The sequence below is a fragment of the Danio rerio genome, chromosome 4 (genome assembly GCF_049306965.1).
Source record: "Danio rerio strain Tuebingen ecotype United States chromosome 4, GRCz12tu, whole genome shotgun sequence".
In the NCBI taxonomy this organism is placed as follows: Eukaryota; Metazoa; Chordata; class Actinopteri; order Cypriniformes; family Danionidae; genus Danio; species Danio rerio.
The window spans coordinates 56566865-56593354 of NC_133179.1; the positions used below are offsets into that span (position 1 = coordinate 56566865).

The window sequence follows — 26490 nt, forward strand, 5'->3', positions numbered from 1 at the left end:
GCGAGAAAAAATAATGGCAGCGAAGCTGCGACACGGGGAAGTCTATCAGCTGCCAAATGAAGCACTTCGAAAAGCTTACAGCACCTGGTATTCCCAGGCGGTCTCCCATCCAAGTACTAACCAGGCCCGACCCTGCTTTACTTCCGAGTTCAGATGAGATCGGGCATTTCCAGGGTGGTATGGCCGTAAGCGAAAGAGGATGTCAAGCGTTGGCTATTTAAATCAGCTGCCAAATGAAGCACTTCGAAAAGCTTACAGCACCTGGTATTCCCAGGCGGTCTCCCATCCAAGTACTAACCAGGCCCGACCCTGCTTTACTTCCGAGTTCAGATGAGATCGGGCATTTCTTTTTTTTTTTTTTTTTTTTTTTTTTTTTTTGGCACACCAACAGCTCTTTAAAACAGGCGCAGCACCAGGGAACGAGCGCAGCTCAGCTGGCGTCGACACAGCACCGACAGAGAAACAATGCCCTTGAAGGCGAGAAAAAATAATGGCAGCGAAGCTGCGACACGGGGAAGTCTATCAGCTGCCAAATGAAGCACTTCGAAAAGCTTACAGCACCTGGTATTCCCAGGCGGTCTCCCATCCAAGTACTAACCAGGCCCGACCCTGCTTTACTTCCGAGTTCAGATGAGATCGGGCATTTCCAGGGTGGTATGGCCGTAAGCGAAAGAGGATGTCAAGCGTTGGCTATTTAAATCAGCTGCCAAATGAAGCACTTCGAAAAGCTTACAGCACCTGGTATTCCCAGGCGGTCTCCCATCCAAGTACTAACCAGGCCCGACCCTGCTTTACTTCCGAGTTCAGATGAGATCGGGCATTTCTTTTTTTTTTTTTTTTTTTTTTTTTTTTTTTGGCACACCAACAGCTCTTTAAAACAGGCGCAGCACCAGGGAACGAGCGCAGCTCAGCTGGCGTCGACACAGCACCGACAGAGAAACAATGCCCTTGAAGGCGAGAAAAAATAATGGCAGCGAAGCTGCGACACGGGGAAGTCTATCAGCTGCCAAATGAAGCACTTCGAAAAGCTTACAGCACCTGGTATTCCCAGGCGGTCTCCCATCCAAGTACTAACCAGGCCCGACCCTGCTTTACTTCCGAGTTCAGATGAGATCGGGCATTTCCAGGGTGGTATGGCCGTAAGCGAAAGAGGATGTCAAGCGTTGGCTATTTAAATCAGCTGCCAAATGAAGCACTTCGAAAAGCTTACAGCACCTGGTATTCCCAGGCGGTCTCCCATCCAAGTACTAACCAGGCCCGACCCTGCTTTACTTCCGAGTTCAGATGAGATCGGGCATTTCTTTTTTTTTTTTTTTTTTTTTTTTTTTTTTTGGCACACCAACAGCTCTTTAAAACAGGCGCAGCACCAGGGAACGAGCGCAGCTCAGCTGGCGTCGACACAGCACCGACAGAGAAACAATGCCCTTGAAGGCGAGAAAAAATAATGGCAGCGAAGCTGCGACACGGGGAAGTCTATCAGCTGCCAAATGAAGCACTTCGAAAAGCTTACAGCACCTGGTATTCCCAGGCGGTCTCCCATCCAAGTACTAACCAGGCCCGACCCTGCTTTACTTCCGAGTTCAGATGAGATCGGGCATTTCCAGGGTGGTATGGCCGTAAGCGAAAGAGGATGTCAAGCGTTGGCTATTTAAATCAGCTGCCAAATGAAGCACTTCGAAAAGCTTACAGCACCTGGTATTCCCAGGCGGTCTCCCATCCAAGTACTAACCAGGCCCGACCCTGCTTTACTTCCGAGTTCAGATGAGATCGGGCATTTCTTTTTTTTTTTTTTTTTTTTTTTTTTTTTTTGGCACACCAACAGCTCTTTAAAACAGGCGCAGCACCAGGGAACGAGCGCAGCTCAGCTGGCGTCGACACAGCACCGACAGAGAAACAATGCCCTTGAAGGCGAGAAAAAATAATGGCAGCGAAGCTGCGACACGGGGAAGTCTATCAGCTGCCAAATGAAGCACTTCGAAAAGCTTACAGCACCTGGTATTCCCAGGCGGTCTCCCATCCAAGTACTAACCAGGCCCGACCCTGCTTTACTTCCGAGTTCAGATGAGATCGGGCATTTCCAGGGTGGTATGGCCGTAAGCGAAAGAGGATGTCAAGCGTTGGCTATTTAAATCAGCTGCCAAATGAAGCACTTCGAAAAGCTTACAGCACCTGGTATTCCCAGGCGGTCTCCCATCCAAGTACTAACCAGGCCCGACCCTGCTTTACTTCCGAGTTCAGATGAGATCGGGCATTTCTTTTTTTTTTTTTTTTTTTTTTTTTTTTTTTGGCACACCAACAGCTCTTTAAAACAGGCGCAGCACCAGGGAACGAGCGCAGCTCAGCTGGCGTCGACACAGCACCGACAGAGAAACAATGCCCTTGAAGGCGAGAAAAAATAATGGCAGCGAAGCTGCGACACGGGGAAGTCTATCAGCTGCCAAATGAAGCACTTCGAAAAGCTTACAGCACCTGGTATTCCCAGGCGGTCTCCCATCCAAGTACTAACCAGGCCCGACCCTGCTTTACTTCCGAGTTCAGATGAGATCGGGCATTTCCAGGGTGGTATGGCCGTAAGCGAAAGAGGATGTCAAGCGTTGGCTATTTAAATCAGCTGCCAAATGAAGCACTTCGAAAAGCTTACAGCACCTGGTATTCCCAGGCGGTCTCCCATCCAAGTACTAACCAGGCCCGACCCTGCTTTACTTCCGAGTTCAGATGAGATCGGGCATTTCTTTTTTTTTTTTTTTTTTTTTTTTTTTTTTTGGCACACCAACAGCTCTTTAAAACAGGCGCAGCACCAGGGAACGAGCGCAGCTCAGCTGGCGTCGACACAGCACCGACAGAGAAACAATGCCCTTGAAGGCGAGAAAAAATAATGGCAGCGAAGCTGCGACACGGGGAAGTCTATCAGCTGCCAAATGAAGCACTTCGAAAAGCTTACAGCACCTGGTATTCCCAGGCGGTCTCCCATCCAAGTACTAACCAGGCCCGACCCTGCTTTACTTCCGAGTTCAGATGAGATCGGGCATTTCCAGGGTGGTATGGCCGTAAGCGAAAGAGGATGTCAAGCGTTGGCTATTTAAATCAGCTGCCAAATGAAGCACTTCGAAAAGCTTACAGCACCTGGTATTCCCAGGCGGTCTCCCATCCAAGTACTAACCAGGCCCGACCCTGCTTTACTTCCGAGTTCAGATGAGATCGGGCATTTCTTTTTTTTTTTTTTTTTTTTTTTTTTTTTTTGGCACACCAACAGCTCTTTAAAACAGGCGCAGCACCAGGGAACGAGCGCAGCTCAGCTGGCGTCGACACAGCACCGACAGAGAAACAATGCCCTTGAAGGCGAGAAAAAATAATGGCAGCGAAGCTGCGACACGGGGAAGTCTATCAGCTGCCAAATGAAGCACTTCGAAAAGCTTACAGCACCTGGTATTCCCAGGCGGTCTCCCATCCAAGTACTAACCAGGCCCGACCCTGCTTTACTTCCGAGTTCAGATGAGATCGGGCATTTCCAGGGTGGTATGGCCGTAAGCGAAAGAGGATGTCAAGCGTTGGCTATTTAAATCAGCTGCCAAATGAAGCACTTCGAAAAGCTTACAGCACCTGGTATTCCCAGGCGGTCTCCCATCCAAGTACTAACCAGGCCCGACCCTGCTTTACTTCCGAGTTCAGATGAGATCGGGCATTTCTTTTTTTTTTTTTTTTTTTTTTTTTTTTTTTGGCACACCAACAGCTCTTTAAAACAGGCGCAGCACCAGGGAACGAGCGCAGCTCAGCTGGCGTCGACACAGCACCGACAGAGAAACAATGCCCTTGAAGGCGAGAAAAAATAATGGCAGCGAAGCTGCGACACGGGGAAGTCTATCAGCTGCCAAATGAAGCACTTCGAAAAGCTTACAGCACCTGGTATTCCCAGGCGGTCTCCCATCCAAGTACTAACCAGGCCCGACCCTGCTTTACTTCCGAGTTCAGATGAGATCGGGCATTTCCAGGGTGGTATGGCCGTAAGCGAAAGAGGATGTCAAGCGTTGGCTATTTAAATCAGCTGCCAAATGAAGCACTTCGAAAAGCTTACAGCACCTGGTATTCCCAGGCGGTCTCCCATCCAAGTACTAACCAGGCCCGACCCTGCTTTACTTCCGAGTTCAGATGAGATCGGGCATTTCTTTTTTTTTTTTTTTTTTTTTTTTTTTTTTTGGCACACCAACAGCTCTTTAAAACAGGCGCAGCACCAGGGAACGAGCGCAGCTCAGCTGGCGTCGACACAGCACCGACAGAGAAACAATGCCCTTGAAGGCGAGAAAAAATAATGGCAGCGAAGCTGCGACACGGGGAAGTCTATCAGCTGCCAAATGAAGCACTTCGAAAAGCTTACAGCACCTGGTATTCCCAGGCGGTCTCCCATCCAAGTACTAACCAGGCCCGACCCTGCTTTACTTCCGAGTTCAGATGAGATCGGGCATTTCCAGGGTGGTATGGCCGTAAGCGAAAGAGGATGTCAAGCGTTGGCTATTTAAATCAGCTGCCAAATGAAGCACTTCGAAAAGCTTACAGCACCTGGTATTCCCAGGCGGTCTCCCATCCAAGTACTAACCAGGCCCGACCCTGCTTTACTTCCGAGTTCAGATGAGATCGGGCATTTCTTTTTTTTTTTTTTTTTTTTTTTTTTTTTTTGGCACACCAACAGCTCTTTAAAACAGGCGCAGCACCAGGGAACGAGCGCAGCTCAGCTGGCGTCGACACAGCACCGACAGAGAAACAATGCCCTTGAAGGCGAGAAAAAATAATGGCAGCGAAGCTGCGACACGGGGAAGTCTATCAGCTGCCAAATGAAGCACTTCGAAAAGCTTACAGCACCTGGTATTCCCAGGCGGTCTCCCATCCAAGTACTAACCAGGCCCGACCCTGCTTTACTTCCGAGTTCAGATGAGATCGGGCATTTCCAGGGTGGTATGGCCGTAAGCGAAAGAGGATGTCAAGCGTTGGCTATTTAAATCAGCTGCCAAATGAAGCACTTCGAAAAGCTTACAGCACCTGGTATTCCCAGGCGGTCTCCCATCCAAGTACTAACCAGGCCCGACCCTGCTTTACTTCCGAGTTCAGATGAGATCGGGCATTTCTTTTTTTTTTTTTTTTTTTTTTTTTTTTTTTGGCACACCAACAGCTCTTTAAAACAGGCGCAGCACCAGGGAACGAGCGCAGCTCAGCTGGCGTCGACACAGCACCGACAGAGAAACAATGCCCTTGAAGGCGAGAAAAAATAATGGCAGCGAAGCTGCGACACGGGGAAGTCTATCAGCTGCCAAATGAAGCACTTCGAAAAGCTTACAGCACCTGGTATTCCCAGGCGGTCTCCCATCCAAGTACTAACCAGGCCCGACCCTGCTTTACTTCCGAGTTCAGATGAGATCGGGCATTTCCAGGGTGGTATGGCCGTAAGCGAAAGAGGATGTCAAGCGTTGGCTATTTAAATCAGCTGCCAAATGAAGCACTTCGAAAAGCTTACAGCACCTGGTATTCCCAGGCGGTCTCCCATCCAAGTACTAACCAGGCCCGACCCTGCTTTACTTCCGAGTTCAGATGAGATCGGGCATTTCTTTTTTTTTTTTTTTTTTTTTTTTTTTTTTTGGCACACCAACAGCTCTTTAAAACAGGCGCAGCACCAGGGAACGAGCGCAGCTCAGCTGGCGTCGACACAGCACCGACAGAGAAACAATGCCCTTGAAGGCGAGAAAAAATAATGGCAGCGAAGCTGCGACACGGGGAAGTCTATCAGCTGCCAAATGAAGCACTTCGAAAAGCTTACAGCACCTGGTATTCCCAGGCGGTCTCCCATCCAAGTACTAACCAGGCCCGACCCTGCTTTACTTCCGAGTTCAGATGAGATCGGGCATTTCCAGGGTGGTATGGCCGTAAGCGAAAGAGGATGTCAAGCGTTGGCTATTTAAATCAGCTGCCAAATGAAGCACTTCGAAAAGCTTACAGCACCTGGTATTCCCAGGCGGTCTCCCATCCAAGTACTAACCAGGCCCGACCCTGCTTTACTTCCGAGTTCAGATGAGATCGGGCATTTCTTTTTTTTTTTTTTTTTTTTTTTTTTTTTTTGGCACACCAACAGCTCTTTAAAACAGGCGCAGCACCAGGGAACGAGCGCAGCTCAGCTGGCGTCGACACAGCACCGACAGAGAAACAATGCCCTTGAAGGCGAGAAAAAATAATGGCAGCGAAGCTGCGACACGGGGAAGTCTATCAGCTGCCAAATGAAGCACTTCGAAAAGCTTACAGCACCTGGTATTCCCAGGCGGTCTCCCATCCAAGTACTAACCAGGCCCGACCCTGCTTTACTTCCGAGTTCAGATGAGATCGGGCATTTCCAGGGTGGTATGGCCGTAAGCGAAAGAGGATGTCAAGCGTTGGCTATTTAAATCAGCTGCCAAATGAAGCACTTCGAAAAGCTTACAGCACCTGGTATTCCCAGGCGGTCTCCCATCCAAGTACTAACCAGGCCCGACCCTGCTTTACTTCCGAGTTCAGATGAGATCGGGCATTTCTTTTTTTTTTTTTTTTTTTTTTTTTTTTTTTGGCACACCAACAGCTCTTTAAAACAGGCGCAGCACCAGGGAACGAGCGCAGCTCAGCTGGCGTCGACACAGCACCGACAGAGAAACAATGCCCTTGAAGGCGAGAAAAAATAATGGCAGCGAAGCTGCGACACGGGGAAGTCTATCAGCTGCCAAATGAAGCACTTCGAAAAGCTTACAGCACCTGGTATTCCCAGGCGGTCTCCCATCCAAGTACTAACCAGGCCCGACCCTGCTTTACTTCCGAGTTCAGATGAGATCGGGCATTTCCAGGGTGGTATGGCCGTAAGCGAAAGAGGATGTCAAGCGTTGGCTATTTAAATCAGCTGCCAAATGAAGCACTTCGAAAAGCTTACAGCACCTGGTATTCCCAGGCGGTCTCCCATCCAAGTACTAACCAGGCCCGACCCTGCTTTACTTCCGAGTTCAGATGAGATCGGGCATTTCTTTTTTTTTTTTTTTTTTTTTTTTTTTTTTTGGCACACCAACAGCTCTTTAAAACAGGCGCAGCACCAGGGAACGAGCGCAGCTCAGCTGGCGTCGACACAGCACCGACAGAGAAACAATGCCCTTGAAGGCGAGAAAAAATAATGGCAGCGAAGCTGCGACACGGGGAAGTCTATCAGCTGCCAAATGAAGCACTTCGAAAAGCTTACAGCACCTGGTATTCCCAGGCGGTCTCCCATCCAAGTACTAACCAGGCCCGACCCTGCTTTACTTCCGAGTTCAGATGAGATCGGGCATTTCCAGGGTGGTATGGCCGTAAGCGAAAGAGGATGTCAAGCGTTGGCTATTTAAATCAGCTGCCAAATGAAGCACTTCGAAAAGCTTACAGCACCTGGTATTCCCAGGCGGTCTCCCATCCAAGTACTAACCAGGCCCGACCCTGCTTTACTTCCGAGTTCAGATGAGATCGGGCATTTCTTTTTTTTTTTTTTTTTTTTTTTTTTTTTTTGGCACACCAACAGCTCTTTAAAACAGGCGCAGCACCAGGGAACGAGCGCAGCTCAGCTGGCGTCGACACAGCACCGACAGAGAAACAATGCCCTTGAAGGCGAGAAAAAATAATGGCAGCGAAGCTGCGACACGGGGAAGTCTATCAGCTGCCAAATGAAGCACTTCGAAAAGCTTACAGCACCTGGTATTCCCAGGCGGTCTCCCATCCAAGTACTAACCAGGCCCGACCCTGCTTTACTTCCGAGTTCAGATGAGATCGGGCATTTCCAGGGTGGTATGGCCGTAAGCGAAAGAGGATGTCAAGCGTTGGCTATTTAAATCAGCTGCCAAATGAAGCACTTCGAAAAGCTTACAGCACCTGGTATTCCCAGGCGGTCTCCCATCCAAGTACTAACCAGGCCCGACCCTGCTTTACTTCCGAGTTCAGATGAGATCGGGCATTTCTTTTTTTTTTTTTTTTTTTTTTTTTTTTTTTGGCACACCAACAGCTCTTTAAAACAGGCGCAGCACCAGGGAACGAGCGCAGCTCAGCTGGCGTCGACACAGCACCGACAGAGAAACAATGCCCTTGAAGGCGAGAAAAAATAATGGCAGCGAAGCTGCGACACGGGGAAGTCTATCAGCTGCCAAATGAAGCACTTCGAAAAGCTTACAGCACCTGGTATTCCCAGGCGGTCTCCCATCCAAGTACTAACCAGGCCCGACCCTGCTTTACTTCCGAGTTCAGATGAGATCGGGCATTTCCAGGGTGGTATGGCCGTAAGCGAAAGAGGATGTCAAGCGTTGGCTATTTAAATCAGCTGCCAAATGAAGCACTTCGAAAAGCTTACAGCACCTGGTATTCCCAGGCGGTCTCCCATCCAAGTACTAACCAGGCCCGACCCTGCTTTACTTCCGAGTTCAGATGAGATCGGGCATTTCTTTTTTTTTTTTTTTTTTTTTTTTTTTTTTTGGCACACCAACAGCTCTTTAAAACAGGCGCAGCACCAGGGAACGAGCGCAGCTCAGCTGGCGTCGACACAGCACCGACAGAGAAACAATGCCCTTGAAGGCGAGAAAAAATAATGGCAGCGAAGCTGCGACACGGGGAAGTCTATCAGCTGCCAAATGAAGCACTTCGAAAAGCTTACAGCACCTGGTATTCCCAGGCGGTCTCCCATCCAAGTACTAACCAGGCCCGACCCTGCTTTACTTCCGAGTTCAGATGAGATCGGGCATTTCCAGGGTGGTATGGCCGTAAGCGAAAGAGGATGTCAAGCGTTGGCTATTTAAATCAGCTGCCAAATGAAGCACTTCGAAAAGCTTACAGCACCTGGTATTCCCAGGCGGTCTCCCATCCAAGTACTAACCAGGCCCGACCCTGCTTTACTTCCGAGTTCAGATGAGATCGGGCATTTCTTTTTTTTTTTTTTTTTTTTTTTTTTTTTTTGGCACACCAACAGCTCTTTAAAACAGGCGCAGCACCAGGGAACGAGCGCAGCTCAGCTGGCGTCGACACAGCACCGACAGAGAAACAATGCCCTTGAAGGCGAGAAAAAATAATGGCAGCGAAGCTGCGACACGGGGAAGTCTATCAGCTGCCAAATGAAGCACTTCGAAAAGCTTACAGCACCTGGTATTCCCAGGCGGTCTCCCATCCAAGTACTAACCAGGCCCGACCCTGCTTTACTTCCGAGTTCAGATGAGATCGGGCATTTCCAGGGTGGTATGGCCGTAAGCGAAAGAGGATGTCAAGCGTTGGCTATTTAAATCAGCTGCCAAATGAAGCACTTCGAAAAGCTTACAGCACCTGGTATTCCCAGGCGGTCTCCCATCCAAGTACTAACCAGGCCCGACCCTGCTTTACTTCCGAGTTCAGATGAGATCGGGCATTTCTTTTTTTTTTTTTTTTTTTTTTTTTTTTTTTGGCACACCAACAGCTCTTTAAAACAGGCGCAGCACCAGGGAACGAGCGCAGCTCAGCTGGCGTCGACACAGCACCGACAGAGAAACAATGCCCTTGAAGGCGAGAAAAAATAATGGCAGCGAAGCTGCGACACGGGGAAGTCTATCAGCTGCCAAATGAAGCACTTCGAAAAGCTTACAGCACCTGGTATTCCCAGGCGGTCTCCCATCCAAGTACTAACCAGGCCCGACCCTGCTTTACTTCCGAGTTCAGATGAGATCGGGCATTTCCAGGGTGGTATGGCCGTAAGCGAAAGAGGATGTCAAGCGTTGGCTATTTAAATCAGCTGCCAAATGAAGCACTTCGAAAAGCTTACAGCACCTGGTATTCCCAGGCGGTCTCCCATCCAAGTACTAACCAGGCCCGACCCTGCTTTACTTCCGAGTTCAGATGAGATCGGGCATTTCTTTTTTTTTTTTTTTTTTTTTTTTTTTTTTTGGCACACCAACAGCTCTTTAAAACAGGCGCAGCACCAGGGAACGAGCGCAGCTCAGCTGGCGTCGACACAGCACCGACAGAGAAACAATGCCCTTGAAGGCGAGAAAAAATAATGGCAGCGAAGCTGCGACACGGGGAAGTCTATCAGCTGCCAAATGAAGCACTTCGAAAAGCTTACAGCACCTGGTATTCCCAGGCGGTCTCCCATCCAAGTACTAACCAGGCCCGACCCTGCTTTACTTCCGAGTTCAGATGAGATCGGGCATTTCCAGGGTGGTATGGCCGTAAGCGAAAGAGGATGTCAAGCGTTGGCTATTTAAATCAGCTGCCAAATGAAGCACTTCGAAAAGCTTACAGCACCTGGTATTCCCAGGCGGTCTCCCATCCAAGTACTAACCAGGCCCGACCCTGCTTTACTTCCGAGTTCAGATGAGATCGGGCATTTCTTTTTTTTTTTTTTTTTTTTTTTTTTTTTTTGGCACACCAACAGCTCTTTAAAACAGGCGCAGCACCAGGGAACGAGCGCAGCTCAGCTGGCGTCGACACAGCACCGACAGAGAAACAATGCCCTTGAAGGCGAGAAAAAATAATGGCAGCGAAGCTGCGACACGGGGAAGTCTATCAGCTGCCAAATGAAGCACTTCGAAAAGCTTACAGCACCTGGTATTCCCAGGCGGTCTCCCATCCAAGTACTAACCAGGCCCGACCCTGCTTTACTTCCGAGTTCAGATGAGATCGGGCATTTCCAGGGTGGTATGGCCGTAAGCGAAAGAGGATGTCAAGCGTTGGCTATTTAAATCAGCTGCCAAATGAAGCACTTCGAAAAGCTTACAGCACCTGGTATTCCCAGGCGGTCTCCCATCCAAGTACTAACCAGGCCCGACCCTGCTTTACTTCCGAGTTCAGATGAGATCGGGCATTTCTTTTTTTTTTTTTTTTTTTTTTTTTTTTTTTGGCACACCAACAGCTCTTTAAAACAGGCGCAGCACCAGGGAACGAGCGCAGCTCAGCTGGCGTCGACACAGCACCGACAGAGAAACAATGCCCTTGAAGGCGAGAAAAAATAATGGCAGCGAAGCTGCGACACGGGGAAGTCTATCAGCTGCCAAATGAAGCACTTCGAAAAGCTTACAGCACCTGGTATTCCCAGGCGGTCTCCCATCCAAGTACTAACCAGGCCCGACCCTGCTTTACTTCCGAGTTCAGATGAGATCGGGCATTTCCAGGGTGGTATGGCCGTAAGCGAAAGAGGATGTCAAGCGTTGGCTATTTAAATCAGCTGCCAAATGAAGCACTTCGAAAAGCTTACAGCACCTGGTATTCCCAGGCGGTCTCCCATCCAAGTACTAACCAGGCCCGACCCTGCTTTACTTCCGAGTTCAGATGAGATCGGGCATTTCTTTTTTTTTTTTTTTTTTTTTTTTTTTTTTTGGCACACCAACAGCTCTTTAAAACAGGCGCAGCACCAGGGAACGAGCGCAGCTCAGCTGGCGTCGACACAGCACCGACAGAGAAACAATGCCCTTGAAGGCGAGAAAAAATAATGGCAGCGAAGCTGCGACACGGGGAAGTCTATCAGCTGCCAAATGAAGCACTTCGAAAAGCTTACAGCACCTGGTATTCCCAGGCGGTCTCCCATCCAAGTACTAACCAGGCCCGACCCTGCTTTACTTCCGAGTTCAGATGAGATCGGGCATTTCCAGGGTGGTATGGCCGTAAGCGAAAGAGGATGTCAAGCGTTGGCTATTTAAATCAGCTGCCAAATGAAGCACTTCGAAAAGCTTACAGCACCTGGTATTCCCAGGCGGTCTCCCATCCAAGTACTAACCAGGCCCGACCCTGCTTTACTTCCGAGTTCAGATGAGATCGGGCATTTCTTTTTTTTTTTTTTTTTTTTTTTTTTTTTTTGGCACACCAACAGCTCTTTAAAACAGGCGCAGCACCAGGGAACGAGCGCAGCTCAGCTGGCGTCGACACAGCACCGACAGAGAAACAATGCCCTTGAAGGCGAGAAAAAATAATGGCAGCGAAGCTGCGACACGGGGAAGTCTATCAGCTGCCAAATGAAGCACTTCGAAAAGCTTACAGCACCTGGTATTCCCAGGCGGTCTCCCATCCAAGTACTAACCAGGCCCGACCCTGCTTTACTTCCGAGTTCAGATGAGATCGGGCATTTCCAGGGTGGTATGGCCGTAAGCGAAAGAGGATGTCAAGCGTTGGCTATTTAAATCAGCTGCCAAATGAAGCACTTCGAAAAGCTTACAGCACCTGGTATTCCCAGGCGGTCTCCCATCCAAGTACTAACCAGGCCCGACCCTGCTTTACTTCCGAGTTCAGATGAGATCGGGCATTTCTTTTTTTTTTTTTTTTTTTTTTTTTTTTTTTGGCACACCAACAGCTCTTTAAAACAGGCGCAGCACCAGGGAACGAGCGCAGCTCAGCTGGCGTCGACACAGCACCGACAGAGAAACAATGCCCTTGAAGGCGAGAAAAAATAATGGCAGCGAAGCTGCGACACGGGGAAGTCTATCAGCTGCCAAATGAAGCACTTCGAAAAGCTTACAGCACCTGGTATTCCCAGGCGGTCTCCCATCCAAGTACTAACCAGGCCCGACCCTGCTTTACTTCCGAGTTCAGATGAGATCGGGCATTTCCAGGGTGGTATGGCCGTAAGCGAAAGAGGATGTCAAGCGTTGGCTATTTAAATCAGCTGCCAAATGAAGCACTTCGAAAAGCTTACAGCACCTGGTATTCCCAGGCGGTCTCCCATCCAAGTACTAACCAGGCCCGACCCTGCTTTACTTCCGAGTTCAGATGAGATCGGGCATTTCTTTTTTTTTTTTTTTTTTTTTTTTTTTTTTTGGCACACCAACAGCTCTTTAAAACAGGCGCAGCACCAGGGAACGAGCGCAGCTCAGCTGGCGTCGACACAGCACCGACAGAGAAACAATGCCCTTGAAGGCGAGAAAAAATAATGGCAGCGAAGCTGCGACACGGGGAAGTCTATCAGCTGCCAAATGAAGCACTTCGAAAAGCTTACAGCACCTGGTATTCCCAGGCGGTCTCCCATCCAAGTACTAACCAGGCCCGACCCTGCTTTACTTCCGAGTTCAGATGAGATCGGGCATTTCCAGGGTGGTATGGCCGTAAGCGAAAGAGGATGTCAAGCGTTGGCTATTTAAATCAGCTGCCAAATGAAGCACTTCGAAAAGCTTACAGCACCTGGTATTCCCAGGCGGTCTCCCATCCAAGTACTAACCAGGCCCGACCCTGCTTTACTTCCGAGTTCAGATGAGATCGGGCATTTCTTTTTTTTTTTTTTTTTTTTTTTTTTTTTTTGGCACACCAACAGCTCTTTAAAACAGGCGCAGCACCAGGGAACGAGCGCAGCTCAGCTGGCGTCGACACAGCACCGACAGAGAAACAATGCCCTTGAAGGCGAGAAAAAATAATGGCAGCGAAGCTGCGACACGGGGAAGTCTATCAGCTGCCAAATGAAGCACTTCGAAAAGCTTACAGCACCTGGTATTCCCAGGCGGTCTCCCATCCAAGTACTAACCAGGCCCGACCCTGCTTTACTTCCGAGTTCAGATGAGATCGGGCATTTCCAGGGTGGTATGGCCGTAAGCGAAAGAGGATGTCAAGCGTTGGCTATTTAAATCAGCTGCCAAATGAAGCACTTCGAAAAGCTTACAGCACCTGGTATTCCCAGGCGGTCTCCCATCCAAGTACTAACCAGGCCCGACCCTGCTTTACTTCCGAGTTCAGATGAGATCGGGCATTTCTTTTTTTTTTTTTTTTTTTTTTTTTTTTTTTGGCACACCAACAGCTCTTTAAAACAGGCGCAGCACCAGGGAACGAGCGCAGCTCAGCTGGCGTCGACACAGCACCGACAGAGAAACAATGCCCTTGAAGGCGAGAAAAAATAATGGCAGCGAAGCTGCGACACGGGGAAGTCTATCAGCTGCCAAATGAAGCACTTCGAAAAGCTTACAGCACCTGGTATTCCCAGGCGGTCTCCCATCCAAGTACTAACCAGGCCCGACCCTGCTTTACTTCCGAGTTCAGATGAGATCGGGCATTTCCAGGGTGGTATGGCCGTAAGCGAAAGAGGATGTCAAGCGTTGGCTATTTAAATCAGCTGCCAAATGAAGCACTTCGAAAAGCTTACAGCACCTGGTATTCCCAGGCGGTCTCCCATCCAAGTACTAACCAGGCCCGACCCTGCTTTACTTCCGAGTTCAGATGAGATCGGGCATTTCTTTTTTTTTTTTTTTTTTTTTTTTTTTTTTTGGCACACCAACAGCTCTTTAAAACAGGCGCAGCACCAGGGAACGAGCGCAGCTCAGCTGGCGTCGACACAGCACCGACAGAGAAACAATGCCCTTGAAGGCGAGAAAAAATAATGGCAGCGAAGCTGCGACACGGGGAAGTCTATCAGCTGCCAAATGAAGCACTTCGAAAAGCTTACAGCACCTGGTATTCCCAGGCGGTCTCCCATCCAAGTACTAACCAGGCCCGACCCTGCTTTACTTCCGAGTTCAGATGAGATCGGGCATTTCCAGGGTGGTATGGCCGTAAGCGAAAGAGGATGTCAAGCGTTGGCTATTTAAATCAGCTGCCAAATGAAGCACTTCGAAAAGCTTACAGCACCTGGTATTCCCAGGCGGTCTCCCATCCAAGTACTAACCAGGCCCGACCCTGCTTTACTTCCGAGTTCAGATGAGATCGGGCATTTCTTTTTTTTTTTTTTTTTTTTTTTTTTTTTTTGGCACACCAACAGCTCTTTAAAACAGGCGCAGCACCAGGGAACGAGCGCAGCTCAGCTGGCGTCGACACAGCACCGACAGAGAAACAATGCCCTTGAAGGCGAGAAAAAATAATGGCAGCGAAGCTGCGACACGGGGAAGTCTATCAGCTGCCAAATGAAGCACTTCGAAAAGCTTACAGCACCTGGTATTCCCAGGCGGTCTCCCATCCAAGTACTAACCAGGCCCGACCCTGCTTTACTTCCGAGTTCAGATGAGATCGGGCATTTCCAGGGTGGTATGGCCGTAAGCGAAAGAGGATGTCAAGCGTTGGCTATTTAAATCAGCTGCCAAATGAAGCACTTCGAAAAGCTTACAGCACCTGGTATTCCCAGGCGGTCTCCCATCCAAGTACTAACCAGGCCCGACCCTGCTTTACTTCCGAGTTCAGATGAGATCGGGCATTTCTTTTTTTTTTTTTTTTTTTTTTTTTTTTTTTGGCACACCAACAGCTCTTTAAAACAGGCGCAGCACCAGGGAACGAGCGCAGCTCAGCTGGCGTCGACACAGCACCGACAGAGAAACAATGCCCTTGAAGGCGAGAAAAAATAATGGCAGCGAAGCTGCGACACGGGGAAGTCTATCAGCTGCCAAATGAAGCACTTCGAAAAGCTTACAGCACCTGGTATTCCCAGGCGGTCTCCCATCCAAGTACTAACCAGGCCCGACCCTGCTTTACTTCCGAGTTCAGATGAGATCGGGCATTTCCAGGGTGGTATGGCCGTAAGCGAAAGAGGATGTCAAGCGTTGGCTATTTAAATCAGCTGCCAAATGAAGCACTTCGAAAAGCTTACAGCACCTGGTATTCCCAGGCGGTCTCCCATCCAAGTACTAACCAGGCCCGACCCTGCTTTACTTCCGAGTTCAGATGAGATCGGGCATTTCTTTTTTTTTTTTTTTTTTTTTTTTTTTTTTTGGCACACCAACAGCTCTTTAAAACAGGCGCAGCACCAGGGAACGAGCGCAGCTCAGCTGGCGTCGACACAGCACCGACAGAGAAACAATGCCCTTGAAGGCGAGAAAAAATAATGGCAGCGAAGCTGCGACACGGGGAAGTCTATCAGCTGCCAAATGAAGCACTTCGAAAAGCTTACAGCACCTGGTATTCCCAGGCGGTCTCCCATCCAAGTACTAACCAGGCCCGACCCTGCTTTACTTCCGAGTTCAGATGAGATCGGGCATTTCCAGGGTGGTATGGCCGTAAGCGAAAGAGGATGTCAAGCGTTGGCTATTTAAATCAGCTGCCAAATGAAGCACTTCGAAAAGCTTACAGCACCTGGTATTCCCAGGCGGTCTCCCATCCAAGTACTAACCAGGCCCGACCCTGCTTTACTTCCGAGTTCAGATGAGATCGGGCATTTCTTTTTTTTTTTTTTTTTTTTTTTTTTTTTTTGGCACACCAACAGCTCTTTAAAACAGGCGCAGCACCAGGGAACGAGCGCAGCTCAGCTGGCGTCGACACAGCACCGACAGAGAAACAATGCCCTTGAAGGCGAGAAAAAATAATGGCAGCGAAGCTGCGACACGGGGAAGTCTATCAGCTGCCAAATGAAGCACTTCGAAAAGCTTACAGCACCTGGTATTCCCAGGCGGTCTCCCATCCAAGTACTAACCAGGCCCGACCCTGCTTTACTTCCGAGTTCAGATGAGATCGGGCATTTCCAGGGTGGTATGGCCGTAAGCGAAAGAGGATGTCAAGCGTTGGCTATTTAAATCAGCTGCCAAATGAAGCACTTCGAAAAGCTTACAGCACCTGGTATTCCCAGGCGGTCTCCCATCCAAGTACTAACCAGGCCCGACCCTGCTTTACTTCCGAGTTCAGATGAGATCGGGCATTTCTTTTTTTTTTTTTTTTTTTTTTTTTTTTTTTGGCACACCAACAGCTCTTTAAAACAGGCGCAGCACCAGGGAACGAGCGCAGCTCAGCTGGCGTCGACACAGCACCGACAGAGAAACAATGCCCTTGAAGGCGAGAAAAAATAATGGCAGCGAAGCTGCGACACGGGGAAGTCTATCAGCTGCCAAATGAAGCACTTCGAAAAGCTTACAGCACCTGGTATTCCCAGGCGGTCTCCCATCCAAGTACTAACCAGGCCCGACCCTGCTTTACTTCCGAGTTCAGATGAGATCGGGCATTTCCAGGGTGGTATGGCCGTAAGCGAAAGAGGATGTCAAGCGTTGGCTATTTAAATCAGCTGCCAAATGAAGCACTTCGAAAAGCTTACAGCACCTGGTATTCCCAGGCGGTCTCCCATCCAAGTACTAACCAGGCCCGACCCTGCTTTACTTCCGAGTTCAGATGAGATCGGGCATTTCTTTTTTTTTTTTTTTTTTTTTTTTTTTTTTTGGCACACCAACAGCTCTTTAAAACAGGCGCAGCACCAGGGAACGAGCGCAGCTCAGCTGGCGTCGACACAGCACCGACAGAGAAACAATGCCCTTGAAGGCGAGAAAAAATAATGGCAGCGAAGCTGCGACACGGGGAAGTCTATCAGCTGCCAAATGAAGCACTTCGAAAAGCTTACAGCACCTGGTATTCCCAGGCGGTCTCCCATCCAAGTACTAACCAGGCCCGACCCTGCTTTACTTCCGAGTTCAGATGAGATCGGGCATTTCCAGGGTGGTATGGCCGTAAGCGAAAGAGGATGTCAAGCGTTGGCTATTTAAATCAGCTGCCAAATGAAGCACTTCGAAAAGCTTACAGCACCTGGTATTCCCAGGCGGTCTCCCATCCAAGTACTAACCAGGCCCGACCCTGCTTTACTTCCGAGTTCAGATGAGATCGGGCATTTCTTTTTTTTTTTTTTTTTTTTTTTTTTTTTTTGGCACACCAACAGCTCTTTAAAACAGGCGCAGCACCAGGGAACGAGCGCAGCTCAGCTGGCGTCGACACAGCACCGACAGAGAAACAATGCCCTTGAAGGCGAGAAAAAATAATGGCAGCGAAGCTGCGACACGGGGAAGTCTATCAGCTGCCAAATGAAGCACTTCGAAAAGCTTACAGCACCTGGTATTCCCAGGCGGTCTCCCATCCAAGTACTAACCAGGCCCGACCCTGCTTTACTTCCGAGTTCAGATGAGATCGGGCATTTCCAGGGTGGTATGGCCGTAAGCGAAAGAGGATGTCAAGCGTTGGCTATTTAAATCAGCTGCCAAATGAAGCACTTCGAAAAGCTTACAGCACCTGGTATTCCCAGGCGGTCTCCCATCCAAGTACTAACCAGGCCCGACCCTGCTTTACTTCCGAGTTCAGATGAGATCGGGCATTTCTTTTTTTTTTTTTTTTTTTTTTTTTTTTTTTGGCACACCAACAGCTCTTTAAAACAGGCGCAGCACCAGGGAACGAGCGCAGCTCAGCTGGCGTCGACACAGCACCGACAGAGAAACAATGCCCTTGAAGGCGAGAAAAAATAATGGCAGCGAAGCTGCGACACGGGGAAGTCTATCAGCTGCCAAATGAAGCACTTCGAAAAGCTTACAGCACCTGGTATTCCCAGGCGGTCTCCCATCCAAGTACTAACCAGGCCCGACCCTGCTTTACTTCCGAGTTCAGATGAGATCGGGCATTTCCAGGGTGGTATGGCCGTAAGCGAAAGAGGATGTCAAGCGTTGGCTATTTAAATCAGCTGCCAAATGAAGCACTTCGAAAAGCTTACAGCACCTGGTATTCCCAGGCGGTCTCCCATCCAAGTACTAACCAGGCCCGACCCTGCTTTACTTCCGAGTTCAGATGAGATCGGGCATTTCTTTTTTTTTTTTTTTTTTTTTTTTTTTTTTTGGCACACCAACAGCTCTTTAAAACAGGCGCAGCACCAGGGAACGAGCGCAGCTCAGCTGGCGTCGACACAGCACCGACAGAGAAACAATGCCCTTGAAGGCGAGAAAAAATAATGGCAGCGAAGCTGCGACACGGGGAAGTCTATCAGCTGCCAAATGAAGCACTTCGAAAAGCTTACAGCACCTGGTATTCCCAGGCGGTCTCCCATCCAAGTACTAACCAGGCCCGACCCTGCTTTACTTCCGAGTTCAGATGAGATCGGGCATTTCCAGGGTGGTATGGCCGTAAGCGAAAGAGGATGTCAAGCGTTGGCTATTTAAATCAGCTGCCAAATGAAGCACTTCGAAAAGCTTACAGCACCTGGTATTCCCAGGCGGTCTCCCATCCAAGTACTAACCAGGCCCGACCCTGCTTTACTTCCGAGTTCAGATGAGATCGGGCATTTCTTTTTTTTTTTTTTTTTTTTTTTTTTTTTTTGGCACACCAACAGCTCTTTAAAACAGGCGCAGCACCAGGGAACGAGCGCAGCTCAGCTGGCGTCGACACAGCACCGACAGAGAAACAATGCCCTTGAAGGCGAGAAAAAATAATGGCAGCGAAGCTGCGACACGGGGAAGTCTATCAGCTGCCAAATGAAGCACTTCGAAAAGCTTACAGCACCTGGTATTCCCAGGCGGTCTCCCATCCAAGTACTAACCAGGCCCGACCCTGCTTTACTTCCGAGTTCAGATGAGATCGGGCATTTCCAGGGTGGTATGGCCGTAAGCGAAAGAGGATGTCAAGCGTTGGCTATTTAAATCAGCTGCCAAATGAAGCACTTCGAAAAGCTTACAGCACCTGGTATTCCCAGGCGGTCTCCCATCCAAGTACTAACCAGGCCCGACCCTGCTTTACTTCCGAGTTCAGATGAGATCGGGCATTTCTTTTTTTTTTTTTTTTTTTTTTTTTTTTTTTGGCACACCAACAGCTCTTTAAAACAGGCGCAGCACCAGGGAACGAGCGCAGCTCAGCTGGCGTCGACACAGCACCGACAGAGAAACAATGCCCTTGAAGGCGAGAAAAAATAATGGCAGCGAAGCTGCGACACGGGGAAGTCTATCAGCTGCCAAATGAAGCACTTCGAAAAGCTTACAGCACCTGGTATTCCCAGGCGGTCTCCCATCCAAGTACTAACCAGGCCCGACCCTGCTTTACTTCCGAGTTCAGATGAGATCGGGCATTTCCAGGGTGGTATGGCCGTAAGCGAAAGAGGATGTCAAGCGTTGGCTATTTAAATCAGCTGCCAAATGAAGCACTTCGAAAAGCTTACAGCACCTGGTATTCCCAGGCGGTCTCCCATCCAAGTACTAACCAGGCCCGACCCTGCTTTACTTCCGAGTTCAGATGAGATCGGGCATTTCTTTTTTTTTTTTTTTTTTTTTTTTTTTTTTTGGCACACCAACAGCTCTTTAAAACAGGCGCAGCACCAGGGAACGAGCGCAGCTCAGCTGGCGTCGACACAGCACCGACAGAGAAACAATGCCCTTGAAGGCGAGAAAAAATAATGGCAGCGAAGCTGCGACACGGGGAAGTCTATCAGCTGCCAAATGAAGCACTTCGAAAAGCTTACAGCACCTGGTATTCCCAGGCGGTCTCCCATCCAAGTACTAACCAGGCCCGACCCTGCTTTACTTCCGAGTTCAGATGAGATCGGGCATTTCCAGGGTGGTATGGCCGTAAGCGAAAGAGGATGTCAAGCGTTGGCTATTTAAATCAGCTGCCAAATGAAGCACTTCGAAAAGCTTACAGCACCTGGTATTCCCAGGCGGTCTCCCATCCAAGTACTAACCAGGCCCGACCCTGCTTTACTTCCGAGTTCAGATGAGATCGGGCATTTCTTTTTTTTTTTTTTTTTTTTTTTTTTTTTTTGGCACACCAACAGCTCTTTAAAACAGGCGCAGCACCAGGGAACGAGCGCAGCTCAGCTGGCGTCGACACAGCACCGACAGAGAAACAATGCCCTTGAAGGCGAGAAAAAATAATGGCAGCGAAGCTGCGACACGGGGAAGTCTATCAGCTGCCAAATGAAGCACTTCGAAAAGCTTACAGCACCTGGTATTCCCAGGCGGTCTCCCATCCAAGTACTAACCAGGCCCGACCCTGCTTTACTTCCGAGTTCAGATGAGATCGGGCATTTCCAGGGTGGTATGGCCGTAAGCGAAAGAGGATGTCAAGCGTTGGCTATTTAAATCAGCTGCCAAATGAAGCACTTCGAAAAGCTTACAGCACCTGGTATTCCCAGGCGGTCTCCCATCCAAGTACTAACCAGGCCCGACCCTGCTTTACTTCCGAGTTCAGATGAGATCGGGCATTTCTTTTTTTTTTTTTTTTTTTTTTTTTTTTTTTGGCACACCAACAGCTCTTTAAAACAGGCGCAGCACCAGGGAACGAGCGCAGCTCAGCTGGCGTCGACACAGCACCGACAGAGAAACAATGCCCTTGAAGGCGAGAAAAAATAATGGCAGCGAAGCTGCGACACGGGGAAGTCTATCAGCTGCCAAATGAAGCACTTCGAAAAGCTTACAGCACCTGGTATTCCCAGGCGGTCTCCCATCCAAGTACTAACCAGGCCCGACCCTGCTTTACTTCCGAGTTCAGATGAGATCGGGCATTTCCAGGGTGGTATGGCCGTAAGCGAAAGAGGATGTCAAGCGTTGGCTATTTAAATCAGCTGCCAAATGAAGCACTTCGAAAAGCTTACAGCACCTGGTATTCCCAGGCGGTCTCCCATCCAAGTACTAACCAGGCCCGACCCTGCTTTACTTCCGAGTTCAGATGAGATCGGGCATTTCTTTTTTTTTTTTTTTTTTTTTTTTTTTTTTTGGCACACCAACAGCTCTTTAAAACAGGCGCAGCACCAGGGAACGAGCGCAGCTCAGCTGGCGTCGACACAGCACCGACAGAGAAACAATGCCCTTGAAGGCGAGAAAAAATAATGGCAGCGAAGCTGCGACACGGGGAAGTCTATCAGCTGCCAAATGAAGCACTTCGAAAAGCTTACAGCACCTGGTATTCCCAGGCGGTCTCCCATCCAAGTACTAACCAGGCCCGACCCTGCTTTACTTCCGAGTTCAGATGAGATCGGGCATTTCCAGGGTGGTATGGCCGTAAGCGAAAGAGGATGTCAAGCGTTGGCTATTTAAATCAGCTGCCAAATGAAGCACTTCGAAAAGCTTACAGCACCTGGTATTCCCAGGCGGTCTCCCATCCAAGTACTAACCAGGCCCGACCCTGCTTTACTTCCGAGTTCAGATGAGATCGGGCATTTCTTTTTTTTTTTTTTTTTTTTTTTTTTTTTTTGGCACACCAACAGCTCTTTAAAACAGGCGCAGCACCAGGGAACGAGCGCAGCTCAGCTGGCGTCGACACAGCACCGACAGAGAAACAATGCCCTTGAAGGCGAGAAAAAATAATGGCAGCGAAGCTGCGACACGGGGAAGTCTATCAGCTGCCAAATGAAGCACTTCGAAAAGCTTACAGCACCTGGTATTCCCAGGCGGTCTCCCATCCAAGTACTAACCAGGCCCGACCCTGCTTTACTTCCGAGTTCAGATGAGATCGGGCATTTCCAGGGTGGTATGGCCGTAAGCGAAAGAGGATGTCAAGCGTTGGCTATTTAAATCAGCTGCCAAATGAAGCACTTCGAAAAGCTTACAGCACCTGGTATTCCCAGGCGGTCTCCCATCCAAGTACTAACCAGGCCCGACCCTGCTTTACTTCCGAGTTCAGATGAGATCGGGCATTTCTTTTTTTTTTTTTTTTTTTTTTTTTTTTTTTGGCACACCAACAGCTCTTTAAAACAGGCGCAGCACCAGGGAACGAGCGCAGCTCAGCTGGCGTCGACACAGCACCGACAGAGAAACAATGCCCTTGAAGGCGAGAAAAAATAATGGCAGCGAAGCTGCGACACGGGGAAGTCTATCAGCTGCCAAATGAAGCACTTCGAAAAGCTTACAGCACCTGGTATTCCCAGGCGGTCTCCCATCCAAGTACTAACCAGGCCCGACCCTGCTTTACTTCCGAGTTCAGATGAGATCGGGCATTTCCAGGGTGGTATGGCCGTAAGCGAAAGAGGATGTCAAGCGTTGGCTATTTAAATCAGCTGCCAAATGAAGCACTTCGAAAAGCTTACAGCACCTGGTATTCCCAGGCGGTCTCCCATCCAAGTACTAACCAGGCCCGACCCTGCTTTACTTCCGAGTTCAGATGAGATCGGGCATTTCTTTTTTTTTTTTTTTTTTTTTTTTTTTTTTTGGCACACCAACAGCTCTTTAAAACAGGCGCAGCACCAGGGAACGAGCGCAGCTCAGCTGGCGTCGACACAGCACCGACAGAGAAACAATGCCCTTGAAGGCGAGAAAAAATAATGGCAGCGAAGCTGCGACACGGGGAAGTCTATCAGCTGCCAAATGAAGCACTTCGAAAAGCTTACAGCACCTGGTATTCCCAGGCGGTCTCCCATCCAAGTACTAACCAGGCCCGACCCTGCTTTACTTCCGAGTTCAGATGAGATCGGGCATTTCCAGGGTGGTATGGCCGTAAGCGAAAGAGGATGTCAAGCGTTGGCTATTTAAATCAGCTGCCAAATGAAGCACTTCGAAAAGCTTACAGCACCTGGTATTCCCAGGCGGTCTCCCATCCAAGTACTAACCAGGCCCGACCCTGCTTTACTTCCGAGTTCAGATGAGATCGGGCATTTCTTTTTTTTTTTTTTTTTTTTTTTTTTTTTTTGGCACACCAACAGCTCTTTAAAACAGGCGCAGCACCAGGGAACGAGCGCAGCTCAGCTGGCGTCGACACAGCACCGACAGAGAAACAATGCCCTTGAAGGCGAGAAAAAATAATGGCAGCGAAGCTGCGACACGGGGAAGTCTATCAGCTGCCAAATGAAGCACTTCGAAAAGCTTACAGCACCTGGTATTCCCAGGCGGTCTCCCATCCAAGTACTAACCAGGCCCGACCCTGCTTTACTTCCGAGTTCAGATGAGATCGGGCATTTCCAGGGTGGTATGGCCGTAAGCGAAAGAGGATGTCAAGCGTTGGCTATTTAAATCAGCTGCCAAATGAAGCACTTCGAAAAGCTTACAGCACCTGGTATTCCCAGGCGGTCTCCCATCCAAGTACTAACCAGGCCCGACCCTGCTTTACTTCCGAGTTCAGATGAGATCGGGCATTTCTTTTTTTTTTTTTTTTTTTTTTTTTTTTTTTGGCACACCAACAGCTCTTTAAAACAGGCGCAGCACCAGGGAACGAGCGCAGCTCAGCTGGCGTCGACACAGCACCGACAGAGAAACAATGCCCTTGAAGGCGAGAAAAAATAATGGCAGCGAAGCTGCGACACGGGGAAGTCTATCAGCTGCCAAATGAAGCACTTCGAAAAGCTTACAGCACCTGGTATTCCCAGGCGGTCTCCCATCCAAGTACTAACCAGGCCCGACCCTGCTTTACTTCCGAGTTCAGATGAGATCGGGCATTTCCAGGGTGGTATGGCCGTAAGCGAAAGAGGATGTCAAGCGTTGGCTATTTAAATCAGCTGCCAAATGAAGCACTTCGAAAAGCTTACAGCACCTGGTATTCCCAGGCGGTCTCCCATCCAAGTACTAACCAGGCCCGACCCTGCTTTACTTCCGAGTTCAGATGAGATCGGGCATTTCTTTTTTTTTTTTTTTTTTTTTTTTTTTTTTTGGCACACCAACAGCTCTTTAAAACAGGCGCAGCACCAGGGAACGAGCGCAGCTCAGCTGGCGTCGACACAGCACCGACAGAGAAACAATGCCCTTGAAGGCGAGAAAAAATAATGGCAGCGAAGCTGCGACACGGGGAAGTCTATCAGCTGCCAAATGAAGCACTTCGAAAAGCTTACAGCACCTGGTATTCCCAGGCGGTCTCCCATCCAAGTACTAACCAGGCCCGACCCTGCTTTACTTCCGAGTTCAGATGAGATCGGGCATTTCCAGGGTGGTATGGCCGTAAGCGAAAGAGGATGTCAAGCGTTGGCTATTTAAATCAGCTGCCAAATGAAGCACTTCGAAAAGCTTACAGCACCTGGTATTCCCAGGCGGTCTCCCATCCAAGTACTAACCAGGCCCGACCCTGCTTTACTTCCGAGTTCAGATGAGATCGGGCATTTCTTTTTTTTTTTTTTTTTTTTTTTTTTTTTTTGGCACACCAACAGCTCTTTAAAACAGGCGCAGCACCAGGGAACGAGCGCAGCTCAGCTGGCGTCGACACAGCACCGACAGAGAAACAATGCCCTTGAAGGCGAGAAAAAATAATGGCAGCGAAGCTGCGACACGGGGAAGTCTATCAGCTGCCAAATGAAGCACTTCGAAAAGCTTACAGCACCTGGTATTCCCAGGCGGTCTCCCATCCAAGTACTAACCAGGCCCGACCCTGCTTTACTTCCGAGTTCAGATGAGATCGGGCATTTCCAGGGTGGTATGGCCGTAAGCGAAAGAGGATGTCAAGCGTTGGCTATTTAAATCAGCTGCCAAATGAAGCACTTCGAAAAGCTTACAGCACCTGGTATTCCCAGGCGGTCTCCCATCCAAGTACTAACCAGGCCCGACCCTGCTTTACTTCCGAGTTCAGATGAGATCGGGCATTTCTTTTTTTTTTTTTTTTTTTTTTTTTTTTTTTGGCACACCAACAGCTCTTTAAAACAGGCGCAGCACCAGGGAACGAGCGCAGCTCAGCTGGCGTCGACACAGCACCGACAGAGAAACAATGCCCTTGAAGGCGAGAAAAAATAATGGCAGCGAAGCTGCGACACGGGGAAGTCTATCAGCTGCCAAATGAAGCACTTCGAAAAGCTTACAGCACCTGGTATTCCCAGGCGGTCTCCCATCCAAGTACTAACCAGGCCCGACCCTGCTTTACTTCCGAGTTCAGATGAGATCGGGCATTTCCAGGGTGGTATGGCCGTAAGCGAAAGAGGATGTCAAGCGTTGGCTATTTAAATCAGCTGCCAAATGAAGCACTTCGAAAAGCTTACAGCACCTGGTATTCCCAGGCGGTCTCCCATCCAAGTACTAACCAGGCCCGACCCTGCTTTACTTCCGAGTTCAGATGAGATCGGGCATTTCTTTTTTTTTTTTTTTTTTTTTTTTTTTTTTTGGCACACCAACAGCTCTTTAAAACAGGCGCAGCACCAGGGAACGAGCGCAGCTCAGCTGGCGTCGACACAGCACCGACAGAGAAACAATGCCCTTGAAGGCGAGAAAAAATAATGGCAGCGAAGCTGCGACACGGGGAAGTCTATCAGCTGCCAAATGAAGCACTTCGAAAAGCTTACAGCACCTGGTATTCCCAGGCGGTCTCCCATCCAAGTACTAACCAGGCCCGACCCTGCTTTACTTCCGAGTTCAGATGAGATCGGGCATTTCCAGGGTGGTATGGCCGTAAGCGAAAGAGGATGTCAAGCGTTGGCTATTTAAATCAGCTGCCAAATGAAGCACTTCGAAAAGCTTACAGCACCTGGTATTCCCAGGCGGTCTCCCATCCAAGTACTAACCAGGCCCGACCCTGCTTTACTTCCGAGTTCAGATGAGATCGGGCATTTCTTTTTTTTTTTTTTTTTTTTTTTTTTTTTTTGGCACACCAACAGCTCTTTAAAACAGGCGCAGCACCAGGGAACGAGCGCAGCTCAGCTGGCGTCGACACAGCACCGACAGAGAAACAATGCCCTTGAAGGCGAGAAAAAATAATGGCAGCGAAGCTGCGACACGGGGAAGTCTATCAGCTGCCAAATGAAGCACTTCGAAAAGCTTACAGCACCTGGTATTCCCAGGCGGTCTCCCATCCAAGTACTAACCAGGCCCGACCCTGCTTTACTTCCGAGTTCAGATGAGATCGGGCATTTCCAGGGTGGTATGGCCGTAAGCGAAAGAGGATGTCAAGCGTTGGCTATTTAAATCAGCTGCCAAATGAAGCACTTCGAAAAGCTTA

At 49.3% G+C, this 26490-nt stretch overlaps 1 protein-coding gene and 56 non-coding genes across 58 annotated transcripts in view; 1 reads left to right on the top strand and 56 right to left on the bottom strand.

Moving 5' to 3' along the window:
• The window catches only part of LOC137491103 (uncharacterized), a 1183352-nt gene that overhangs the window by 400418 nt on the left and 756444 nt on the right, over positions 1-26490 (top strand). The gene's annotated exons all lie outside the window — the stretch shown is intronic.
• Positions 73-191, bottom strand: LOC141382558 (5S ribosomal RNA). The gene has a single exon (XR_012403493.1). It is a non-coding gene; the product is annotated as a 5S ribosomal RNA (ribosomal RNA).
• On the bottom strand, positions 550-668 carry LOC141382559 (5S ribosomal RNA). Its single transcript, XR_012403494.1, has one exon. It is a non-coding gene; the product is annotated as a 5S ribosomal RNA (ribosomal RNA).
• On the bottom strand, positions 1027-1145 carry LOC141382560 (5S ribosomal RNA). The gene has a single exon (XR_012403495.1). It is a non-coding gene; the product is annotated as a 5S ribosomal RNA (ribosomal RNA).
• Positions 1504-1622, bottom strand: LOC141382561 (5S ribosomal RNA). The gene has a single exon (XR_012403496.1). It is a non-coding gene; the product is annotated as a 5S ribosomal RNA (ribosomal RNA).
• LOC141382562 (5S ribosomal RNA) lies at positions 1981-2099 on the bottom strand. The gene has a single exon (XR_012403497.1). It is a non-coding gene; the product is annotated as a 5S ribosomal RNA (ribosomal RNA).
• Positions 2458-2576, bottom strand: LOC141382563 (5S ribosomal RNA). The gene has a single exon (XR_012403498.1). It is a non-coding gene; the product is annotated as a 5S ribosomal RNA (ribosomal RNA).
• Positions 2935-3053, bottom strand: LOC141382564 (5S ribosomal RNA). The gene has a single exon (XR_012403499.1). It is a non-coding gene; the product is annotated as a 5S ribosomal RNA (ribosomal RNA).
• On the bottom strand, positions 3412-3530 carry LOC141382565 (5S ribosomal RNA). The gene has a single exon (XR_012403500.1). It is a non-coding gene; the product is annotated as a 5S ribosomal RNA (ribosomal RNA).
• LOC141382566 (5S ribosomal RNA) lies at positions 3889-4007 on the bottom strand. The gene has a single exon (XR_012403501.1). It is a non-coding gene; the product is annotated as a 5S ribosomal RNA (ribosomal RNA).
• Positions 4366-4484, bottom strand: LOC141382567 (5S ribosomal RNA). The gene has a single exon (XR_012403502.1). It is a non-coding gene; the product is annotated as a 5S ribosomal RNA (ribosomal RNA).
• On the bottom strand, positions 4843-4961 carry LOC141382568 (5S ribosomal RNA). The gene has a single exon (XR_012403503.1). It is a non-coding gene; the product is annotated as a 5S ribosomal RNA (ribosomal RNA).
• On the bottom strand, positions 5320-5438 carry LOC141382569 (5S ribosomal RNA). Its single transcript, XR_012403504.1, has one exon. It is a non-coding gene; the product is annotated as a 5S ribosomal RNA (ribosomal RNA).
• Positions 5797-5915, bottom strand: LOC141382570 (5S ribosomal RNA). Its single transcript, XR_012403505.1, has one exon. It is a non-coding gene; the product is annotated as a 5S ribosomal RNA (ribosomal RNA).
• On the bottom strand, positions 6274-6392 carry LOC141382571 (5S ribosomal RNA). The gene has a single exon (XR_012403506.1). It is a non-coding gene; the product is annotated as a 5S ribosomal RNA (ribosomal RNA).
• LOC141382572 (5S ribosomal RNA) lies at positions 6751-6869 on the bottom strand. The gene has a single exon (XR_012403507.1). It is a non-coding gene; the product is annotated as a 5S ribosomal RNA (ribosomal RNA).
• Positions 7228-7346, bottom strand: LOC141382573 (5S ribosomal RNA). The gene has a single exon (XR_012403508.1). It is a non-coding gene; the product is annotated as a 5S ribosomal RNA (ribosomal RNA).
• On the bottom strand, positions 7705-7823 carry LOC141382574 (5S ribosomal RNA). Its single transcript, XR_012403509.1, has one exon. It is a non-coding gene; the product is annotated as a 5S ribosomal RNA (ribosomal RNA).
• LOC141382575 (5S ribosomal RNA) lies at positions 8182-8300 on the bottom strand. Its single transcript, XR_012403510.1, has one exon. It is a non-coding gene; the product is annotated as a 5S ribosomal RNA (ribosomal RNA).
• LOC141382576 (5S ribosomal RNA) lies at positions 8659-8777 on the bottom strand. Its single transcript, XR_012403511.1, has one exon. It is a non-coding gene; the product is annotated as a 5S ribosomal RNA (ribosomal RNA).
• LOC141382577 (5S ribosomal RNA) lies at positions 9136-9254 on the bottom strand. Its single transcript, XR_012403512.1, has one exon. It is a non-coding gene; the product is annotated as a 5S ribosomal RNA (ribosomal RNA).
• Positions 9613-9731, bottom strand: LOC141382578 (5S ribosomal RNA). Its single transcript, XR_012403513.1, has one exon. It is a non-coding gene; the product is annotated as a 5S ribosomal RNA (ribosomal RNA).
• Positions 10090-10208, bottom strand: LOC141382579 (5S ribosomal RNA). Its single transcript, XR_012403514.1, has one exon. It is a non-coding gene; the product is annotated as a 5S ribosomal RNA (ribosomal RNA).
• On the bottom strand, positions 10567-10685 carry LOC141382580 (5S ribosomal RNA). The gene has a single exon (XR_012403515.1). It is a non-coding gene; the product is annotated as a 5S ribosomal RNA (ribosomal RNA).
• On the bottom strand, positions 11044-11162 carry LOC141382581 (5S ribosomal RNA). The gene has a single exon (XR_012403516.1). It is a non-coding gene; the product is annotated as a 5S ribosomal RNA (ribosomal RNA).
• LOC141382582 (5S ribosomal RNA) lies at positions 11521-11639 on the bottom strand. The gene has a single exon (XR_012403517.1). It is a non-coding gene; the product is annotated as a 5S ribosomal RNA (ribosomal RNA).
• LOC141382583 (5S ribosomal RNA) lies at positions 11998-12116 on the bottom strand. Its single transcript, XR_012403518.1, has one exon. It is a non-coding gene; the product is annotated as a 5S ribosomal RNA (ribosomal RNA).
• LOC141382584 (5S ribosomal RNA) lies at positions 12475-12593 on the bottom strand. The gene has a single exon (XR_012403519.1). It is a non-coding gene; the product is annotated as a 5S ribosomal RNA (ribosomal RNA).
• On the bottom strand, positions 12952-13070 carry LOC141382585 (5S ribosomal RNA). The gene has a single exon (XR_012403520.1). It is a non-coding gene; the product is annotated as a 5S ribosomal RNA (ribosomal RNA).
• On the bottom strand, positions 13429-13547 carry LOC141382586 (5S ribosomal RNA). The gene has a single exon (XR_012403521.1). It is a non-coding gene; the product is annotated as a 5S ribosomal RNA (ribosomal RNA).
• On the bottom strand, positions 13906-14024 carry LOC141382587 (5S ribosomal RNA). The gene has a single exon (XR_012403522.1). It is a non-coding gene; the product is annotated as a 5S ribosomal RNA (ribosomal RNA).
• LOC141382588 (5S ribosomal RNA) lies at positions 14383-14501 on the bottom strand. The gene has a single exon (XR_012403523.1). It is a non-coding gene; the product is annotated as a 5S ribosomal RNA (ribosomal RNA).
• On the bottom strand, positions 14860-14978 carry LOC141382589 (5S ribosomal RNA). Its single transcript, XR_012403524.1, has one exon. It is a non-coding gene; the product is annotated as a 5S ribosomal RNA (ribosomal RNA).
• LOC141382590 (5S ribosomal RNA) lies at positions 15337-15455 on the bottom strand. The gene has a single exon (XR_012403525.1). It is a non-coding gene; the product is annotated as a 5S ribosomal RNA (ribosomal RNA).
• Positions 15814-15932, bottom strand: LOC141382591 (5S ribosomal RNA). Its single transcript, XR_012403526.1, has one exon. It is a non-coding gene; the product is annotated as a 5S ribosomal RNA (ribosomal RNA).
• LOC141382592 (5S ribosomal RNA) lies at positions 16291-16409 on the bottom strand. The gene has a single exon (XR_012403527.1). It is a non-coding gene; the product is annotated as a 5S ribosomal RNA (ribosomal RNA).
• On the bottom strand, positions 16768-16886 carry LOC141382593 (5S ribosomal RNA). Its single transcript, XR_012403528.1, has one exon. It is a non-coding gene; the product is annotated as a 5S ribosomal RNA (ribosomal RNA).
• LOC141382594 (5S ribosomal RNA) lies at positions 17245-17363 on the bottom strand. Its single transcript, XR_012403529.1, has one exon. It is a non-coding gene; the product is annotated as a 5S ribosomal RNA (ribosomal RNA).
• On the bottom strand, positions 17722-17840 carry LOC141382595 (5S ribosomal RNA). The gene has a single exon (XR_012403530.1). It is a non-coding gene; the product is annotated as a 5S ribosomal RNA (ribosomal RNA).
• LOC141382596 (5S ribosomal RNA) lies at positions 18199-18317 on the bottom strand. The gene has a single exon (XR_012403531.1). It is a non-coding gene; the product is annotated as a 5S ribosomal RNA (ribosomal RNA).
• On the bottom strand, positions 18676-18794 carry LOC141382597 (5S ribosomal RNA). Its single transcript, XR_012403532.1, has one exon. It is a non-coding gene; the product is annotated as a 5S ribosomal RNA (ribosomal RNA).
• Positions 19153-19271, bottom strand: LOC141382598 (5S ribosomal RNA). The gene has a single exon (XR_012403533.1). It is a non-coding gene; the product is annotated as a 5S ribosomal RNA (ribosomal RNA).
• LOC141382599 (5S ribosomal RNA) lies at positions 19630-19748 on the bottom strand. Its single transcript, XR_012403534.1, has one exon. It is a non-coding gene; the product is annotated as a 5S ribosomal RNA (ribosomal RNA).
• On the bottom strand, positions 20107-20225 carry LOC141382600 (5S ribosomal RNA). Its single transcript, XR_012403535.1, has one exon. It is a non-coding gene; the product is annotated as a 5S ribosomal RNA (ribosomal RNA).
• Positions 20584-20702, bottom strand: LOC141382601 (5S ribosomal RNA). The gene has a single exon (XR_012403536.1). It is a non-coding gene; the product is annotated as a 5S ribosomal RNA (ribosomal RNA).
• Positions 21061-21179, bottom strand: LOC141382602 (5S ribosomal RNA). Its single transcript, XR_012403537.1, has one exon. It is a non-coding gene; the product is annotated as a 5S ribosomal RNA (ribosomal RNA).
• Positions 21538-21656, bottom strand: LOC141382603 (5S ribosomal RNA). The gene has a single exon (XR_012403538.1). It is a non-coding gene; the product is annotated as a 5S ribosomal RNA (ribosomal RNA).
• Positions 22015-22133, bottom strand: LOC141382604 (5S ribosomal RNA). The gene has a single exon (XR_012403539.1). It is a non-coding gene; the product is annotated as a 5S ribosomal RNA (ribosomal RNA).
• LOC141382605 (5S ribosomal RNA) lies at positions 22492-22610 on the bottom strand. The gene has a single exon (XR_012403540.1). It is a non-coding gene; the product is annotated as a 5S ribosomal RNA (ribosomal RNA).
• Positions 22969-23087, bottom strand: LOC141382606 (5S ribosomal RNA). Its single transcript, XR_012403541.1, has one exon. It is a non-coding gene; the product is annotated as a 5S ribosomal RNA (ribosomal RNA).
• LOC141382607 (5S ribosomal RNA) lies at positions 23446-23564 on the bottom strand. The gene has a single exon (XR_012403542.1). It is a non-coding gene; the product is annotated as a 5S ribosomal RNA (ribosomal RNA).
• On the bottom strand, positions 23923-24041 carry LOC141382608 (5S ribosomal RNA). The gene has a single exon (XR_012403543.1). It is a non-coding gene; the product is annotated as a 5S ribosomal RNA (ribosomal RNA).
• LOC141382609 (5S ribosomal RNA) lies at positions 24400-24518 on the bottom strand. The gene has a single exon (XR_012403544.1). It is a non-coding gene; the product is annotated as a 5S ribosomal RNA (ribosomal RNA).
• Positions 24877-24995, bottom strand: LOC141382610 (5S ribosomal RNA). The gene has a single exon (XR_012403545.1). It is a non-coding gene; the product is annotated as a 5S ribosomal RNA (ribosomal RNA).
• On the bottom strand, positions 25354-25472 carry LOC141382611 (5S ribosomal RNA). Its single transcript, XR_012403546.1, has one exon. It is a non-coding gene; the product is annotated as a 5S ribosomal RNA (ribosomal RNA).
• LOC141382612 (5S ribosomal RNA) lies at positions 25831-25949 on the bottom strand. The gene has a single exon (XR_012403547.1). It is a non-coding gene; the product is annotated as a 5S ribosomal RNA (ribosomal RNA).
• On the bottom strand, positions 26308-26426 carry LOC141382613 (5S ribosomal RNA). The gene has a single exon (XR_012403548.1). It is a non-coding gene; the product is annotated as a 5S ribosomal RNA (ribosomal RNA).